Genomic DNA, 20,211 nt, shown 5'->3' on the forward strand with positions numbered 1-20,211 from the left:
CTTCTTGCCCTGCCCCCCCTACTTGTCAGTTGTATATACTGAAATCACAGGCCTTAATTTGTTGGACACATGACAAAGACAAAGATAATGGAATTTGAATGCAAGCCATTTTAAAAGCTTAAAAGCTCCTACTGTGTTTTTATTCTAGTATGCCACTAGCAGCAATATTATAATCTCCTCTTTATGTAGTTCAGTAAGTTTCCACAATTTGTATGATGTTGGACAAAAGAAGTATATAAAACTACAGAAAACCTATAACAAATTCAAATTTGGGAATTCCTTTGCATGAGGGGTTTCATAAAATGTCAATGTCAGTACCTGTTCATTTAATACTCAGTATACCTAGAGTGGTAAACTTAATTATCGCCTTTTGTGAAAAGAAAAAGGAATGTACTAGTACTCCACATTATAGAACTAAGACTCCATAATCTTTGCAACATATTCTACTTACATTGGTTAAGTTGACACAAACTGTATTTGTCATTAAAAATATAAAAGGAGAGGTCTATACACTCAAATAACCCTTTATTTTAATATAATGCTGTCTTAGTCAGGGTTTCTATTCCTGCACAAACATCGTGACCAAGAAGCAAGTTGGGGAGGAAAGGGTTCATTCGGCTTACACTTCCATACTGCTGTTCATCACCAAGGAAGTCAGGACTGGAACTCAAGCAGGTCAGGAAGCAGGAGCTGATGCAGAAGCCATGGAGGCATGTTCTTTGCTGGCTTGCTTCTCCTGGCTTGCTCAGCCTGCTCTCTTATAGAACCAAGACTACCAGCCCAGAGATGGCAACACCCACAAGGGGCCTTTCCCCCTTGATCACTAATTGAGAAAAATGCCCCACAGCTGGATCTCATAGAGACACTTCCCCAGCTAAAGCTCCTTTCTCAGTGATAACTCCAGCCTGTGTCAAGTTGACACATAAAACCAGCCAGTACAGATACTAAAAGAAGTGAAGTAATAATCATTATATGATAGGGTTGATTACAAAAATGTCTTTTTGGAAGGAAAAATAAACACAATGCCAAGCCATTTCTTAAAGAATTTATGTTGTCTGTTGTTCAGTATTTAGTATGTTTGCCCTATTTACTTTTAGTCCCAGGGCACAATTACCACTGTTTACTTCTAGGACAACATTATTTACAGGCTAACTTCCCATCAAGTGGGTCTCCTTTCTCTGTCAGTAATGGCTTAATAAAATAGCCTTTCACCTTTTGAGGCAGGCCTGTAAATTCTCTCTGTCCAAATCGTAATGCTCTAGGTCATTTTCTTCTAATTGCTTGTGGAAAAGGACTGACAAGCCACCACACAATTTCACTTGATTGACAGCTACCTTTCAGTAGTCCAAAACTAAACCTGCAATTTCTGAATAAAATTTAGATGTCTTTTCAGTCAAGGGATTAAAAATTAGCTTTATTCTGAAATGTTTGGGAAAACTTGAAGAAAGAAAGGTTTATTGGGGCTATTTAAAATGGGATGTGCTACCATTGTTTAACTATTCTGTATTGTTAAATTCATTTATCATTTTCCAAATTTCCAAAAGCAAGAAATACAAGCAAGAGTACATGTCAGTTACAATTAGTTTAATTTTACTATTAATCTTATTCATTCTACTTATTATGTGTGCTTGAATGTATGTGTGTGTACCATATAAATGTAGAACTCCACAGAGATAAGAAGAGGAGATCAGATCTGCTGAAACTGAAATACAGTGAGTGGTCTCTAAGCCACCATTGAGAACCAAATCTAGGTCCTCTGAAAGCGTGAAAAGTGCTTTTTATTACTGAGCCATCTCATACATACATATATACGTTTAAAATTATTGTGGCATGCTTTAAGACATAACTAAGGATGATGAACCTCTTCACATATTTTGTAGGACAGAAATGTTTTGATTCTACTTAGGACTATTTGTCCATACTTTGTCCAGCATATCTCAATGCCAAGAGTGTTTCTGATAATTGAAATTCGTGATTTATGTACAATAGGTTTGCATTTTATTTGTTAAAGTACATTCTAAAGTTGTAGAGCTGGATTATTTTCTTTAAGGTCAATAAAATTCCTTTAAATGTTTTCAGGAGTTATGCCAGAGATTTTATATTTAAAAGAAGTAATAATAATCATGTCTTTAGATTAGCATTCCCAAAACACATTCATCTAATTTAAACATTTAAAAATATGGCAGTTTGGGGCTGGAAAGATGACTCAATGTTAAGAACATTTGTTTTTGCAGAGGACCTGGGATCCATTCCCAGCATCCACATGGTGGTGCAGAATGATCCTAGGGAAACTGATACACTCTTGCTTATCAGGCACACACATGGTCCACAGACATACATTCAGGCAAAGAATCCATACACAGAGAATAGAAGTAAATTTAAAATGAAAAGTTTGTTTGAAATCTATATTTCCCATAATTAAACATAGTGATATGGCAGTGTTTTCCATGCTTATATTTTAAACAGTTGGCTGAACAGAAAACGGTTGACTTTTCAAATGTATTTTCATTCTGATAATCACATTATTTTTCAATAACATTTGGACAGTTTAAGTATAATGCTTGTAGGGGAATGAGATGAGAAGAAGGCAAATTATATCTTGTGATGAAAATACTGTGGCTCAAAAAGCCCTTTAGTAGGATTTTGAAGATTTTCAGAGAATCCTTGGCCAAACTTTTTGAATCCAAACTTCACACTAAAAATTATGTTTCAGAGAATGTCAGTATATTTTATTTTTCTATTTGAAACTAGTAAAATATTCCCTTTGTGGGCTGCATCAGTAATGTAAGTCTGATCTCAACTTGAGAATAACTTTTTATCTAGTGATTTTGTTTTATTTCTGTAGAGAAGTTTGTAATATGAGTGTATGACATAATAAGAACATTGATTCGTAATAGTTTTATATGCAGATATAGTCAACAGCCAGGAAATTGTTAATTTTTCCCATTGAATATTTTTCTCCTAATTTTTATTTTTAAATTTTTATTTGTTTTGCATATGAATTCAGAGTACATGGAAGCCAGAAGACAAGGGATCCCATATATCTGTAGTTTCTGGCAGTTGTGTGTCATTTAATGTGGGTTCTTGGAACTGAAGGGTCCACTGGAAGTATTTTCAACCACTGAGTCATCACCCCGCCCATTAATTTTTCATTCTAGTATCTCTGATAATTTCAAAATTAATGATAATTACAACAGATTGCTTTAAACTAAACAAAAATAAAAGTGATCATAATGATTTCATTGGTTGATGTACATCTTTTGTATAAATTTTCACACAAAGGGAGAACGATCGCTAGTCTTGTGTTCACCAGACCAAGGTTATAGTCTAATATGGCCTGGCACACACACACAAACACACACACCACACAGAGACACACACAGATAAACACAAAGAATGAGAGATACAGAGATAGAACAAAACAAAAACACAAAGACAGAGATGTACACACACAGACATGTACACAGAGAGAGAAGGGAGGATGGAGGGAAGGGGAGAGGAGGAGAGGTGAGGAAAGGAGAGGAGCAAGATTCTACAGGAATGAAGAGCCACCTTCAAGGACATCATTTGTATTCAGCAGACTGGTAAGGCAGACACTAAATATATGTGTGGGAAATATTTTTATTCTTAGAAAATAAAATATGTTTTGTTTTGCTTTGAGGTATTGCAAATTGAACCTAGGATCTTGTGCATGCTAGGCAATCATTATTCTACTAAGCTATATCTTTAGTCCAGGATATTTCTTTGATTATATTTCTTCAACTGTTTGGCCTTTTTCTTTCCTTATTTAGTAGAGCTAGATAGCAGATAAATGATAATTATACACACTATCCCTTACATTGTAACACTAGATTTTGAGGACAACATTTTCTATTTTGTAAATGAAGCTAGACTCAGCTGAGACACAATCAGACATAAATCTGTTTGGATAATAACTAATTGGCTTAATATTAAATCATCTTATATACACACAGTACTCTAACACCTAACTCCAATAGAACTCTGGGTGTTGTTATTCACTTCTAAAACCTGGATAAGTAATATAATATAATACTATATATACATACATACATACATATATAAGCATAGAAAGTACATAAATCCAATTTTCTGATCTTAAGAACATACTGAGAACATTTTTAGCTCTTGCAGTAAATCATCATGGTTTCTAAAGATTTCTTTTAAATTGCTTGAATATTAAGCTTAATTTTGCAAAAGTAAGAATATATGAAATGACAACTGAATATTCAATTTCACTTGAGTATTTTGTGATATTTTAAATAATTCTGTGATTTTAATGTATCCATCTTCACAGAAGAAGTTCTTCACTTTATTCTCCAATTTTAGATTAAATGTCTGTGCTAATTTTATACACACAGACATCCTATTGTTCTGGAAAAAATCTTACAAGAATAATTACTTTGCCCTGGTGATAAATTGTTTAGCCTAAATAACAGTGCCATCTGCTGAAAAGTACTAGTGAATCCCAGGAAAGTTTTATTGTTTAGGACTCATTTTGGTTGGACACACAGGAGCTAATGATTAAAATAAACTAACAAAAAGACCTCAGATGAGGTAATGCTAAAGTTCAAACCAAGGGAGATAGAACCCCAAAATATAGGAAAATCAGAGCAATAATAAGGAGTTTTATAAGACAAAAATGGTTTGCTAGATATAAAACAAGGCATCACTATTACTTGAAAATTTTAAAATATTGAAAACCATAATGCTGCACAATAAACATCTTGGTAGTAGATTTGATTTAAAGGTATCATTTAATTAAATCATAAACTAGTCAATAGGTTTACAATACTTTTTTCTTTTGGTTTTTCGAGACAGGGTTTCTCTGTGTAGCCCTGGCTGTCCTGGAACTCACTTTGTAGACCAGGCTGGCCTGGAACTCAGAAATCTGCCTGCCTCTGCCTCCCAAGTGCTGGGATCAAAGGCATGTGTCACCACTGCCTGGCAAGCTTTTACAATTCTTAAGCCTTAAAATACTCTAGTGAAGGATTGATACTATGTGTCATCATTTATAAAATAAAAGCAAGAGAAAACATTACATTTCAACCATGCTTACTGATATGTTTGATATTTGTTTGAGGCATATCAGAAAGGACAGTCTATTTACAAAGCAATGTTTTTTGCATATTAATGAGATGGATTGCTTGTTTATTTATTTTTACAATTATGAACCAGCAATAGAATAATAGTTTTATTACAGAGTATTTTTAATTGGATTTTTTTTTCCATTTTTTATTAGGTATTTCGCTCATTTACATTTGCAATGCTATACCAAAAGTCCCCCATAGCCACCCACCCCCTCTCCCCTACCCACCCACTCCCCTTTTATGGCCCTGGCGTTCCCCTGTACTGGGGCATATAAAGTTTGCGTGTCCAATGGGCCTCTCTTTCCAGTGATGGCCGGCTAGGCCATCTTTTGATGCATATGCAGCTAGAGTCAAGAGCTCCGGGGTACTGGTTAGTTCATAATGTTGTTCCACCTATAGGGTTGCAGATCCCTTTAGCTTCTTTGGTACTTTCTCTAGCTCCTTCATTGGGGGCCATGTGATCCATCCAATAGCCGACTGTGAGCATCTACTTCTATGTTTGCTAGGCCCAGGCATACTCTGACAAGAGACAGCTATATCAGGGTCCTTTCAGCATAATCTTGCTAGTGTATGCAATGGTGTCAGCATTTGGAAGCTGATTATGGGATGGATCCCCGGATATGCTAGTGTCTACATGGTCCATCCTTTTATCTCAGCTCCAAACTTTGTCTCTGTAACTCCTTCAATTATTTGCATTTCAAATGTTTCCCCTTTTCTGGTTTTCTCTCTGCAAAACCCCTATCCCATCCCTCATTACCCTGGTTCTATGAGGGTGCTCCCACACCCACCCACTCCCACCTTACTGCCCCAGCATTTCTCTACACTGGGGCATTGAGCCTTCACAGGAACAAGGATTTCCCCTCCCACTGATGACCAACAAGGCCATCCTCTGCTACACATGTGTCTGGAGCCATGAGTCCCTCCCCTCCATGTGTACTCTTTGGTTGGAGGTTTAGTCCCTGGGAGCTCTGGGGGTACTGGTTAGTTCATATTGTTGTTTCTCCTATGGGGTTGCAAACCCCTTCAGCTCCTTCAGACCTTTAACTCCTCCACTGGGGAACCAGTGCTCAGTCCAGTGGTTGTCTGTGAGCATCTGCCTCTCTCTGTATTTGTCAGGCTCTGGTAGGGCCTCTCAGGAGACAGGTCCCTATCTATCAGGTCGCTGTCAGGAAGCACTTCTTGGCATCAGCAATAATAGCTGGGTTTGGTGGCTGTATATGGGATAGATCCCCAGTTAGGACAGTCTCTGGATGGCCTTTCCTTCAGTCTCTATTCCACTGTTTGCAATGTTTATAAAAGGCTTCTTAAATATTATGTACCTTCTAAATTATATTTCTCTTTTTTTCTAATCGTATCTCAGTGACAGTGCTGTAATTATTAATGGTGTAATGAGTATGAATGGATCCTGTGATCATAGCAAAAGCTTTGCTTTAGAATGCTGCTGAACAAAATGAAGCATCATGTAACACCATTTATTGCCATATACAAGACATATAATTGGGAACATTTTACAAATAGAAGTACATTTCACCAACTCTATCTATATTATATTCCACAATGTACATGTACTCTGTTGTTTTAAAGGATGTTTATTGAATACAAACTGATAATGGCAAATGGAACATGATGCTTCTCATTGTGTTAATACATGTCTCATGTCTTTATACAAGTTTTATGTTCTTTTGTATTATATGTGGCCAAAAAAAGAAAATTCATAGAAAAATTAAAGAATTATACCTTCTTGTTTGCTTATATTTTAGTTATTTAGTTTTCTATATTTGTTTAGACTTTCTTTCATGTGGTTCGATTTAGCACTGTTGGCAGATATAAAAACAAATCCAATTGTATGTGCATGTGTGTGTGTGTTTGTGTGTATTTACATGCATGCATGTGTATGTACTCCTATGGTGTTATGTACTAGGTGAATTCAGCCAATTTATAGTTACTGATATTTTTGTTAATGTAATTGTAAGATCACTTATACTTGACTTCATCCTCTCTTATTCAATTTGGGAAGCTTAGAATTTCTCCAATTGCTACCTATGCATTAATATCTACATGTAGCCTTCTAAATGTTCTCTTTATTTGAATGTTGGTTTTTGTTCCAAGATATAGTCCTTCTAGTTTTACCTATTAATATTAATTTCTCTATTTTTTTCTGTTTTTCTCAGTATCGTGCTTAAAATGAAGTATCTTTTTAAATATAAGATTTGGAAAATTTAAGATAGAGCTAGGAGATGACTCAGCAATTAACAGTTCTCTTCTATGCCTGATCTTCCTACCCTGTTCCTCTCCACATCTTCTCTCCCAACAAGTTCCCTCCCTCCATCCACTTCCAATAACTATTGAATTTCCGTTCTCAGTGAGATTTAAGCATTCTTCCTTGGACCCTCCTTTTTACTTAGCTTCTTTGGGTCTGTGGATTATAGCATGGTTTTCCTGTACTTTATGGCAAATATCCACTTGTAAGTGGACGTCTCTTTGGGTCTGGATTACCTCACTTAGGATGATATTTTCTAGTTCAATCCATTTGCCTGTGAAATTCATAATGTCTTTGCTTTTAATAGTTGAAAGTATTCCATTGTATATATGTACCACATTTTATTTATCCATTCTTTGAATGAGGGATGTCTGGTTTTCTTTGTTTGTTTGTTTGTTTGTTTGTTTGTTTTTCCAGTTTCTGACTATTACAAATAAGGCTGCTATGATCATAATTGAACAAGTGTCCTTGTGGGATAGTACAGCATCTTTTGGGTATATGCCCAGGAGCCATATGTCTGGGTCTTGAGGTAGAACTATTCCCAGTTTTCTCAGAAATGGTTATATTAATTTCCAGAATCATTGTACAGGTTTCCACTCCTATCAGCAATGGAGGAGTGATGCTTTTGAAACACATCCTTGCCAACATGAGCTGTCACTAGATTTTTTTTTTAATTTTAGCCATTCTGATGGGTGAAAGATGAAATATCTGAGTCATTTTGACTTGCATTTTCCTGATGACTAAAGACCTTGAACATTTCTATAGTTTTACTCAGTCCTTAGATATTCCTCTGTTGAATATTCTCTGTTTCAGCTCTGTATCCCATTTTCAATTGTGTTATTTAGGTTGTTGGTGTTTACCTTCTTGAGTTGATTATATTTTTGGATATTAGCCCTCTTTCAGATGTGGAATACAGGGTTTTGCTTTAAGATCTATTGATTCTTTGAATTTCCTCAGTGTCTGTTATGTCTTCCTTTTCTTTTTCTTTTCTTTCTAATTTTTTTTTGTTTTGTTTGTTTGTTTTGTTTGTGTTTTCAAGACAGGGTTTCTCTGTGTAGCCCTGCCTATCCTGGAACTTACTCTTTAGACCAGGCTGGCCTTGAACTCAGAAATCTGCCTGCCTCTGCCTTCCAAATGCTGGGATTAAAGGCACCACCACTGCCTGGCTCTATGTCTCCCTTTCCATTTTTGATTTTGTTAATTTGGATACTATCCTCTGCATTTTAGTTAGTTTAGCTAAGTTTTTTTCTAACTTGTTGATTTTCTCAAATAACCAGCTCTTGGTTTTGTTGATTATTTGCATTGTTTTCTGTATTTCTAATTGATTGATTTCAGCCCTGTTTGTTTATTTTCTTCAATCTACTCCTCTTGAATATGTTTCCTCCTTCTCTCCTCCTCTTCCTCCTCCTCTTCCTCCTCCTCCTCCTTTAAAGCTTTTACATATGAGAATTTTTCCATTATTTTATGAAGGCACTTAGTGCTGTGGACTTTCCTCTTAGCACTGCTTTCATTGTGTCCAGAAATTTTGGGTATCCTGTGCCTTACTTTTCATTGAATTCTAGAAATTCTTCATTTTCTCTCTTTCTTTCTTCCCTGACCCAAAAATCATTGCATAGAGAGTTGTTCGATTTCCATAAGTGTGTAGGATTTCCAGTGAGTCTGCTGTTGTTGAAGTCTAGTTCTATTCATGTTGGTCTGATAAGACCGAAGGTATTATTTCAATTTTCTTGTGTCTGTTGAAGCTTGTTTTGTGACTAATTATATGGTCAATTTTGAAGAAAGAATCATGATTCCCTGAGAAGAAGATATATTTTTTTGTGTTTAGGTGAAATAGTCTATAGATGTCTGTTAGGTCCATTTGACTTATACTGTCAGTTAGTTTCATTATTTATCTGTGTCTTAGTTAGGGTTTCATGTCTGTGAACAAACACCATGACCAAGGCAATTCTTATAAAAAACATTTAATTAGGACTGACTTACAGGTTCAGAGGAGCTGTCCATTATCATCAATGTGGGAGCCTGGCAGCATCCAGGCAGGCATGACTCAGGCAGAATTGAGAGTTCTACGTCTTCATCCAAAGGCTGCTAGTGGAAGATTGACTTCTAGCCATCTAGGGTGAGAGTATTAAGCCCACACCCACAGTGACACACCTACTCCAACCAGGTCTCACTTCCGAATGGTGCCACTCACTGGTCCAAGAATATAAAAACCATCACAATCTGTTTAGTTGTTTATTTTGTTTATTTTTTGTTTTGTTTTGTTTTGTTTTGTTTTTGCGGTCTGGATGTCTTGGCAATTAGTGAAAGTGGGGTGTTGAAGTCTCCCACTATTAATGTGTGAGAATTCATATGTGATTTAATATTTAGTAATGTTTGTTTTAAAAATGTAGGTGGCTTTACATTTGGGATATAGACATTTAGAATTGAGATGCCATCTTGGTAGATTTTTTTTCCCTTTAATATATATGAAGTATCCTTCCACATTTCTTTTGAACACCTTTGTTTGAAAATCTATTTTATTACATATTTAAATGGCTACTCCATTTTGTTTCTTGGGTTCCTTTTCTTGGAAAACCTTTTTATAGCTCTTTACACTGAGATAGTATCAATCAGTTTGCTGAATGATGTCTCTTGTACACAGCAGAAAAATGGATCCTGTTTATGGATCCACTCTGTTAGCCAGCCTTCTTATTGAGGAATTTAGACCATTGATATTGAGTGATATTGATGACTGTTGATTGTTAGTACAAATTATTTTGATTTTGATGGTCTTACTCTTTGTGTGTGCTTCTGTTGATTTTTTTTTTTTTTTGGTGTGAAAATATCTATTTCTTGATATTTCTTGGGAATAGTCACCCTCTTTCTGTTGAAGATTTCCTTTTGGTATCCTCTATAGAGCTGCATTCTTGGAAAGATATTATTTAAATTTGTTTTTGTCATGATATACCTTGTTCTCACCATCTTTAGTGACTGAAAACTTTGCTTGGTCTTTGTAGTCTGGGTTGGCATTTGTGATCTTTTGTAGACTGTAAGACATCTGCCCAGGACCTTCTTCTGGCTTTTAAAGACTTTGTTGCAAAGTCTGGTGTTATTCTAATGTTCTGTATTTATTTGTTACTTGGGATTTATACCATATGGCTCTTAATATTTTTCTTTGTTCTGTACATTTAGTGTCTTGATTATTATCTGTTTGGAGGATTTTCATTTTTGGTTCATTTTATTTGGTGTTAAGTGAGCTTGAACATTTATAGGCATCTCCTTTTTAGGCTAGAAAATTTGTGTTATATGATTTAGTTGAAGATATTTTATAGACCTTTAAGTTGTTAGTCTTCCCCTTGTTCTATTCCTATTATTCTTAGGTTTGGTATTTTCATTTTTCTTTTCTTTTTCTTTTCTTTCTTAATATTTTTATTAGGTATTTTCCTCATTTACATTTCCAATGCTATCCCGAAACTCCCCCATACCCTCCCCCCCCCCACTCCCTTACCCACCCACTCCCACTTTTTGGCCCTGGCGTTCCCCTGTACTGGGGCATATAAACTTTGCATGACCAATGGGCCTCTCTTTCTACTGATGGCCGGCTAGGCCATCTTTTGATACATATGCAGCTAGAGAAAAGAGCTCCGGGGTACTGATTAGTTCATATTGTTGTTCCACCTATAGGGTTGCAGATCCCTTTAGCTCATTGTGTACTTTCTCTAGCTCCTCCATTGGGGGCCTTGTGATCCATCCAATAGCTGACTGTGAGCATCCACTTCTGTGTTTGCTAGGCCCTGGCATAGTCTCACAAGAGACAGCTATATCAGGGTCCTTTCAGCAAAATCTTGCTAGTGTATGCAATGGTGTCAGCGTTTGGAGGAACACAATGGATACACAATGGAGTACTACTCAGCTATTAAAATGAATGAATTTATGAAATTCCTAGGCAAATGGTTGGACCTGGAGGGCATCATCCTGAGTGAGGTAACCCAATCACAAAAGAACTCAAATGATATGTACTCACTGGATATTAACCCAGAAACTTAGAATACCCAAGATATAAGATACAATTTATGAAACACATGCAACTCAAGAAGAATGAAGACCAAAGTGTGGACACTTTGCCCCTTCTTAGAGTTGGGAACAAAACCCCCATGGAAGGAGTTACAGAGACAAAGTTTTGAGATGTGACAAAAGGATGGACTATCTAGAGACTGCCATATCCAGGGATCCATCCCATAATCAGCCTCCAAAAGCTGACACCATTGCATACACTAGCAAGATTTTGCTGCAAGGTTTGGCCTTTACATAGTGTCTCAAATTTCAATGTTCTATGTTTGAAACATTTTGCTTTAGCATTTTCTTTGGCCAGTGTATTAATTTCTTCTTATTGTATTTTATGAACCTGAGAGTGTGTCTTCCATCTTTGCCTTCTCTTGATGATGCTTGTGTCTATATTTCCTATTCTGTTCCCTTAGTTTTCTATATTCAAGTTTGTCTCAGAATGTGATTACTTTATTGCTTCTATTTCCATTTTCAGGTCTTCAAGAGTTGTGTTCATTTCTTTCATCTGTTTTATTGTGTTTTCCTGTATTTCTTTAAGTGATATATTCATTTCCTCTTTAAATACCTCTATATTCTTCATAAGATTAAAATACATTTTCCTTCAATTCAGATGTGTTTGGATATCAGGTATTGCTGAGGAAAGAGCCCTGTGTTCTTATGGTACCATATTGCCTAGCCTTTGTTGAATGTGTTCTTATGCTGGCCTTTAACCTGGTTGTCCCTAGCATTGGAAAGCCTGGTATTTAGTACTAATGGACCAGATGTCTGGGGTTCCAGGTAGAGGTCATGGTATCTTATGTCAGAAGGCTTCTAGGATTTCAGGTAGAGCTGGCTGTCCCTAGTGGCAACAGGCTTCCAGAGATGCAGACAGAGCTCATAGTTCCTAAAGGCTTAGGCCTCTGGTTGTCCTGGGTTGGGGAAGGCCACCAGGGAAGCAGGTAAAACTGGTGGTTGCAGGCCTCTGTTTTTTTCTGGGCAGCAACAGGACTCCAAGGATGCACGCAGAGTTGAGACCTGGAAAATGGAGTGCACAGGGGGCCAAGATGGAGCTCATCACTACTAGGTTTTCCTAGAAGGGTCAGGAACAGGGAATTGGGGTAGGGTTCTAACCTGGTGGTTGCTGCTGGCTGCAGGTATGTAAGATTGTGGTTAAAGATGTGAAGTGGTAACAGCATACAGGGGACAGAGTAGAAATCAAGGCTTCTGGGCTTGTCTCAGTATTTTCTTATAATGTCAATAAAATTAAAATATCACTTTCTAATTAAAATAACTTAATATGATATTATATTTTGTATTTAGAAAATTCTTTAGAAAATTATATAAGTAAGCCTTAAAGATCCAAGTTATATTTGATATTTTATGTTGTATTTTGAAAAGACTTCATAAAAATTCTCAATGATAGTTGTTCACCTATTATTATTATTATCATTATTATTATTATTTAATGTTCTTTAATGTTTTTTTTACAGTACAGTCATTATCCCCTTCCTGGTCTACCCCCTCTCACCTGTTCTTCATCCCATTCCTACTTCCATATCTCCAAGAGGACTTCCATACCCCCAAACCCTCCTACCTCTGCACTCCCTGGGGCCTCAAGTCTTACAAGGGTTAGGTGCATCTTCTCTCACTGAGGCAAGACCAGGCTCTACTCTGCTGTATAAATGTTGGGGGCCTCATATCAACTAGTGTATGCTGCCTGGTTGGTGGCTCAGTGTCTGAGAGCCCTCAAGGGGTCCAGGTTATTTGAGACTGCTGGTCTTCCTATGGGCTTGCCCTCCTTCTCAGCTTCTTCCAGCCTTTCCCTAATAAGTATCTGCATCTGCCTCTTTCAGCTGCTTGTTGGGCTTCTCTGAAGGCACCCATGCTAGGCTCCTGTCTGTAAGCACAACATAGCCTCAGTAGTAGTGTCAGGCCTTGGGGCCTCCTCTTGAGTTGGATCCCAAATTTGGCCAGTCACTGAACCTCTTTTCCCTCAGTCTTTTCTCCATTTTGTCTCTGCAGTTATTTTAGACAGGAACAGTTCTGTGTCAGAATTTTTGACTGTGGGATGGCAAGCCCATCCCTCTACTTGATGTCTTGCTTTCTACTGGAAATGAACTCTACAAGTTCCCTCTCCCCACTTTTAGTGATTTCATCTAAGTTCCCTCCCTTTGAATCCTTAGTGTCTCTCTTATGAATTCAGAGCCACTGAATCTATTAATTTAGATATGCCATGTTACATGTAAAAAAATCAAGTATTGGTGAGATTATTTCATGCAAACTGTGGTAGTATATCCAAATACTTCTTTACATAAATGTTCTAATTTTAAATATTTGGTAATTTTAAACATTTTGATCCTTTAATGGAAAAATAAATAACCTGTTATTTTTCTGCATTAGGGTTATTCCAAGCAAGTGTAGAAGCTCTAGAAAGGAAGGTGACAGGAAAGTATATCTTCATTTCTTTATAACTACTTTTAACCTGAAATTCCTATATTCTGAACACTCCTTGGAAAGAAAAAAATGTAGATTGTATTAGTAGATCAAAAACAATTCTTTGTAATAAAATAATAACTTTTAAATAAATAAGCAGCATTATTTTTATTGTTCCATCAGTTTCTATTTGTTTTTAATATTTTTTTGTAAGTGTTGCTGAAAATGCTTAGGATGTTAGTATGCTTAATTCGTAAATTGTACCAGCATTGATTCAGTTAAGAAGACTTACTAAAACAGTTTCTTTAGATCATAAATTCTCATCCTGTCCCTCTTCTCTTAGAAGTAAGAGAGTAGCTGTGCCTGATGGTTACAAAAGACACCATAAGATATTGCAGAGAATCCTGCAGAGATGGAAAACTTAGCTATGTTAACATTAATTGATGAGTTCAAGAATTATTTAACTATACTTCTTCAATAAAATTGCTTATAATTTCATAATTCATAGTAAATATTCTATGAGCAAGCCTGCAATATAGTCACATTTTCAAGTATAAAAAATAGTCACATTAATATGGAGGCAAATACTCTCTCTTTCATAATGTAATTCTAAAATTGTAGGATCATTTCTACAAAGAAATGTCCTAGCAAAATATAAACGAAGGAAAATGTTAGAATATTACTCCATTCAAATAGCTTATCTTATAAACAATATTTAAAGATTTATCTTAAAAATTTTGAATAGCAGATTGGTAAATATGAGACAGATTGTTAAATATGAGACATTCACTTTCCTCATACTCAGAACTAGTGATATCTCTATTGGGATAAAATATGACTATTCAATTGAATTTTTGTTTGCATTTACCTATTCTGTTTGTGTTGGGGGCAAGTACTTATGTACCATGACTTTTGTGTAGAGGTCAAAGAACAACTTGTGGGAGTTTGCTCTCTATTTCCACCATGTGTTTTCCGGGTATTGAATATAAGATCATCAATCTTGACAGGACATGCCTTTATCACCTAAACCATCTCACTTGCCCTTAATTTTTATGATGATGAAATATCCTTCATTAATTAAAATATATCTATAAAGCATATTTTTGCATTTACAATATAAACAGTAGATAATTTGTAAGCAAACATGTGTTGGTATGACTGTAAAATACCACAGCAATTGTTTGACAGGGCTCCTTTAGAAGCAAAACCACTAGGATGAACATTAATTATTCTCCCATATATATCCCTAAGTGAGATGAATAGAAAGTTACATTAAGTGCTCAGGGTCTGGTTTAACACAACTGCCCTGCAGGAAAGAAATGCAAACATTAAATCAGCTTATTAACTCCATTACAGTGCATTCAGTCTCTATTTAAGATTTAATTTATCTAGAGTTAATCTCACGAGTACTTAATTAGTAGCTGCCAACAAATCAAGGTTAGAAAAAAATGAGGGAACCAAATAAAGAGAAAAATTACCTCTACTTGACCGAATTGCACTTAAATGGTTTGTTCCTTTAGAGAAATATTAAGTTTCAGTGAGAACTAAGCTCACATAAAAAACATCCCAGAGTTAGATCAATCTGTCCAACTTGTGTAAATAGTATTCATGCATGGGCATGTAGTTAGTTTGGGAAAACAAAATATCTATTGAAGAGCAAATTTCACAGAAATAATTTGCAGGTTTATCCAAAGCAATTGACTTCGACATAATTATTACGAGAATTTATTGTAAACATACTTAGAACAATTTTATATTTTATCTAGAAAATCTGTACACCACAACCATGCTATAATTAGAGCAAAATGTTAATATTAAGTGAAATTGTTCTAATGTATTCATAAAAATCTTAATTCTATTGGTCCACATGAACCTATTAGTGTCGACCACATTCCTAGCACTCTAAATAGTATCAGTGACACTTGAATGGAAGGAACATAGTCCAATTATGAGCATCAGAGAACTGTATTTAATGCTTAGCCTTAGAATGAGATTCAATAATGCTGAACTCTAGAGGCAAATCTCATTCCTGTGCCTGAATACTAGGGTCTGCTATCTTGTTTCTGTCTCATAGGTTTAATACTAGGGAAAATATCAGTTGACTGAAGTTGAATAATTGAAAACACACATACTATCCAGAAATTCACAGACCCAGATCATGTAATTCCTTGCAGATTGAATACCAAAATTATTTATTTGAAGAAATGGTACAAATTAAAGAACTTAAGCAGATGTTTTGGTACAACTTATAGAAAAGATAAAGGCAGCCTGACATGCATGTACTGCCTCAATGATAAGTAAAGTCAAGTGGCTTTGGGAGCTTAGCTCTCATTACTGTGTGCTTGTGAAAGAGATTTTCTGCCATGCCAGATTCAGGGGTGCCCAACTTGCTTAAGTTGGTCACATGGTCTCCCAGTTGTTTAATGGATTTACCTGTTCATTCAGGTAATGTGTCACATAAGTGGGGATCATTCTTGTCAGTAGCCAGTTTGTGCAGTTCCAGTAGTGACTGATTCACACTCTTTTCCAAGTGCAGTGCACACTCCATTGCATTCAGCCTGCTATCCCAGTCATCACGGTCTGGTTTCTTTATATCCTGCAGGAAGATTTGGCCACCTTGTTGGTTCTGCAGCTTTATCAGTTTCTCATCATGCTCCCTCTCCTCATGAGATTGGTGGAGAAAGTATTTTGGAAAGTTCTTCAGAGCCACATCATCTCTGTCAAAATAGCAAGACATAGACAGACAGATGTAGGAGGCATACAACTCCAGGTTGATCTGGCAGGTTGATGGCAGCCTTTGCGTTCTGGTGGTAGTTCTGGAACAATTGCGAGGGAGACATGGTGGTCATGGTGGTGGTGGGGTGAGGCTGAGTGGAGACACTGGAGCTGCAGAGTGAGGAAGTTGCAAAGGGCTCAGGCTCGAAGTGGCCAGTGGGGGTTGGAGGGGGTCAGTCAAGCACCTGTTCAGTTCAAGCATTGTTGAAGCAGGAAACCATGGCGACTCTGGTTGAGAACGTCTGGTCTCCTTGTAGATTAAAAGGTTGGCTTCAGCCGGGTGTGGTGGCACACGTCTTTAATCCCAGCACTCTGGAGGCAGAGGCAGGCAGATTTCTGAGTTTGAGGCCAGCTTGGTTTATAAAGTGAGTTCCAGGACAGCCAGGGCTATACAGAGAAACCCTGTCTCAAAAAAACCAAAACCAACCAACCAAACAAAAAAGGTTTGCTTCTGATCTGAAAAAACTAGGAAAGGCAGTGGAATATGAGGCTATGAAGGCCTTACTTTTCAAGTTGTTAAGTTTGAAATGCTTCTTAGATATTCAAATAGAAAAAACAAGTCAGGAGCTAATAATTTGACATTCATAGCCTTGTAGACAGGAAATTTTGCTGAAGTAACAACAAATTATTTTACATGAGTCCAAAACATGAATGCATCTGTATACATAAAAGTAATGCATATATACAACTATTTCTATTAATTCTGTTATCAAAGGAAAGAAATCATTATGATATATACAACTAACTACTTTAATGATACTATATAACATTCAGATATCACTTTAATGTTCTCCTAGATTTAGGAAAGAATACTATATACATAAGGGACTAGCAGATGAAAATTGACTGAGAAAAAAGGAGTCAATAGTATACATTAAAACAAGTATAAGCTTCCTAGAATCAGAGCCAGTTAATTTGTAGGGTGGAGGTAATATTTATGGGGATTAATGTAAATACCGAAATCATCATGAATGATAAATGAGGTAGATTTAGGGGGAAATGTGGTGGGAGATAAATGTGTTAAATAATGAAAGAGAGGAGCCTTCATGATTCAAGTAAGAGCTCCAGTGATATTATCAGTGGTATTTGCAAATATAAATATGGTTTCCTCTGGGGCAGTGGGCTACCCACAGACAGACAGCCTGGTCTCCAGTCGAGCATAGGTCTTGAACCCTGTAGGACCCAATGGGTGATGATTTCCATTTACATGGGACAGAAGGTGTTCGATTATGTCTTCTGGACCCCTGGTTCATGTCAAAGTTACTGCCCCCAAAGCCCCCACAGGAGAGGTGTGTGGCTATCAGTCATGTAGGAACAGTGTCAAGCATTCCCACATGCAAATAAGGTTTCCCCCAAAATCTCAGTCCAAGCCAATGAGAGGCACCTGCTGTTGAACCCTGAATTACCCCCAGAACTGTATATAAATCCATCCAAGGAATTAAAGGTATGTGAGAACTATTCATTTGTCTGAATCTTTTGTTCCAAGAGCTGTAACACTTGGGAAGAGATCTTCTCTCCTGAAGAGCCAACTAAGGTCTCACCGCATTCCTCACTAAATAGTTGGCTTCTCCTTGGCCCAGCCTGACCTGACTCATTGCAGAGTGACTAGGAGTTACTGAGCAACCTGGAAGACACTGCAGAGTCTTCCTCTCCTTGCCTTCACTAGCTTCCCTTTGCTAACCTCACACCAGGCCTGGCCAGAGATCTCCATGGAAAACCTCTGGTACCCAGGCCCACATTTTCCAGAATGATAGGGCATTAGAATCATTGACTCGAGATGCGGTGCACTTAACCAAGTGTATGCTCTCAGACCATGAAACTCAGGAAAAGAGGAATATTTACAGGAAACAATGGGAGGGGGGAGGGATTTTGCAGCTAACAGAGGTATGATAGTGGTATAGCAGTAAACTGTGTCAAATTGTAGAGGGTGGGAGTCTTGGCAATGAAAAACTAGCTAAGAGTACTGTCTTTATAATAGTTACTGATGTATAAAAAGATTACAAAACTTTGGGACAAAATTTTAGGGCCTTTCTAATATTTTCTTTGCTGGGATAATGTTCAGAGCAATTTATTTGGGAGGGTTGGCGCTACAAGTTTTATAGAAACAAAAAAATTCCACATTAAAGTATATGAAATTAATGGACCAGGAAAAAGTCATAATCTGGGATAGTCTGCTTATCCTCATTTATTCTGAAGTAATAATATGTGGGGTGATTTTCCTTGGTTTGAAATATGTAGATATCCACATTGTCTTGTAAACTAAAGACTAAGGTTCTTTATATATATCACCTACTACTAGCAGTGCCCACAGAACCAAGAAGAGAGTATTTGATCTCTTGGAACTAGAGTTTCAGAACTTTGTCAGCCACGATGTAGATGTGGGGAATCGAACCTGGGTCCTCTGCAACAGTAAAATATGTTCACGACCACTAAGCAATCTTTCCAGCCCCATAACACATAATCATGAATGTCAAACAGTAGATTTTAGGTATTGTTTAAACTACTTAAAATTATTTTAACAACTTAAAATTAATGCAGTTTTGTTATTAAATCATGTATGACTAAAGCAGTATGTTCTTGTAAAACAAAGCAGTATAGTTCCTGATATGTACACAGTGCTGAAAATGAATATTTATGGATTTTTTACTTGTGTAACTGTCATGTGCTTTTTAAAAGCTGTTCAAATGGTGTATTATTGAAGTGTCAGCAATACAGTTTATATTTTTAACCATGATTCTGAATTCCACTGAAGTTCTATGTGCTTTGTATAGTGATAACATACCTTTCAAAGCCTAGTATTTGGTTCCTGAATTTTCTTACTCAGCACATTTTATTATATCGACTCTGGAATTGCTTTGATCTACAAGGAATTGCACATATAAAAATTTCCAGCTTAATTCTGATGAAACTCCCCAAGTGCTGTGAACAAAAATAGTCTATTTATTAATTTAGAACCTTCTTGCAGTATGCAGTGATATGCTTTGAACATGTATTTCAAAATCTCTATTCCTTTCTCCATCCCTCCTTCACCTTCCCTTTCTCTTTTGAGCTCAGTGACTCTCTTTGGTCTGACCAAACATGTATTACTGAGGATTTAGACATTGACAAATGGTTGTGTAACTGAGTATGAACAGCAATATTGTATTACTTCATGATTTTCAAATATTAGCTTTCAGAAATGCAGGAAAAGCTTTGAAAATTTTTTTAAATTTTTATTTCCAAAAAATTATTACATTTGTTCTATATGTAAGAATATTTACTTGATTTTGAAATCCTAACATATGATTTTTTCCTTTTAATTTTTATTAATCATTCCATTCATTTACATCTCAAATGACAAATATCCTAAACTTTTCGCCAAAAGTAAGAGCAACTGACTAGATGCTTTCAATGGATATTATAAATATAAACATAAGATGAACTGTATGATCATTGTTAATAATGATAATTCTTGACATGAAGAAGACATGGTATGTTTTATTGTCATTGTACTTTGCATACTGTTTAGGATTCAAAGAATTTATATCTACAGTATAGATTCCTACTTGAGCATGTGTTCCTATTATTTTCAAACAAAAGCAGCAGATGAGTGTTCAAAGATTACAAGTGAAA

At 36.3% G+C, this 20,211-nt stretch overlaps 1 pseudogene; it reads right to left on the reverse strand.

Annotated features, from left to right (window-relative positions):
• On the reverse strand, nt 16,005-16,845 carry Gm6977 (predicted gene 6977; annotated as a pseudogene).

This window comes from Mus musculus, chromosome X (genome assembly GCF_000001635.26).
Source record: "Mus musculus strain C57BL/6J chromosome X, GRCm38.p6 C57BL/6J".
Classification (NCBI taxonomy): Eukaryota; Metazoa; Chordata; class Mammalia; order Rodentia; family Muridae; genus Mus; species Mus musculus.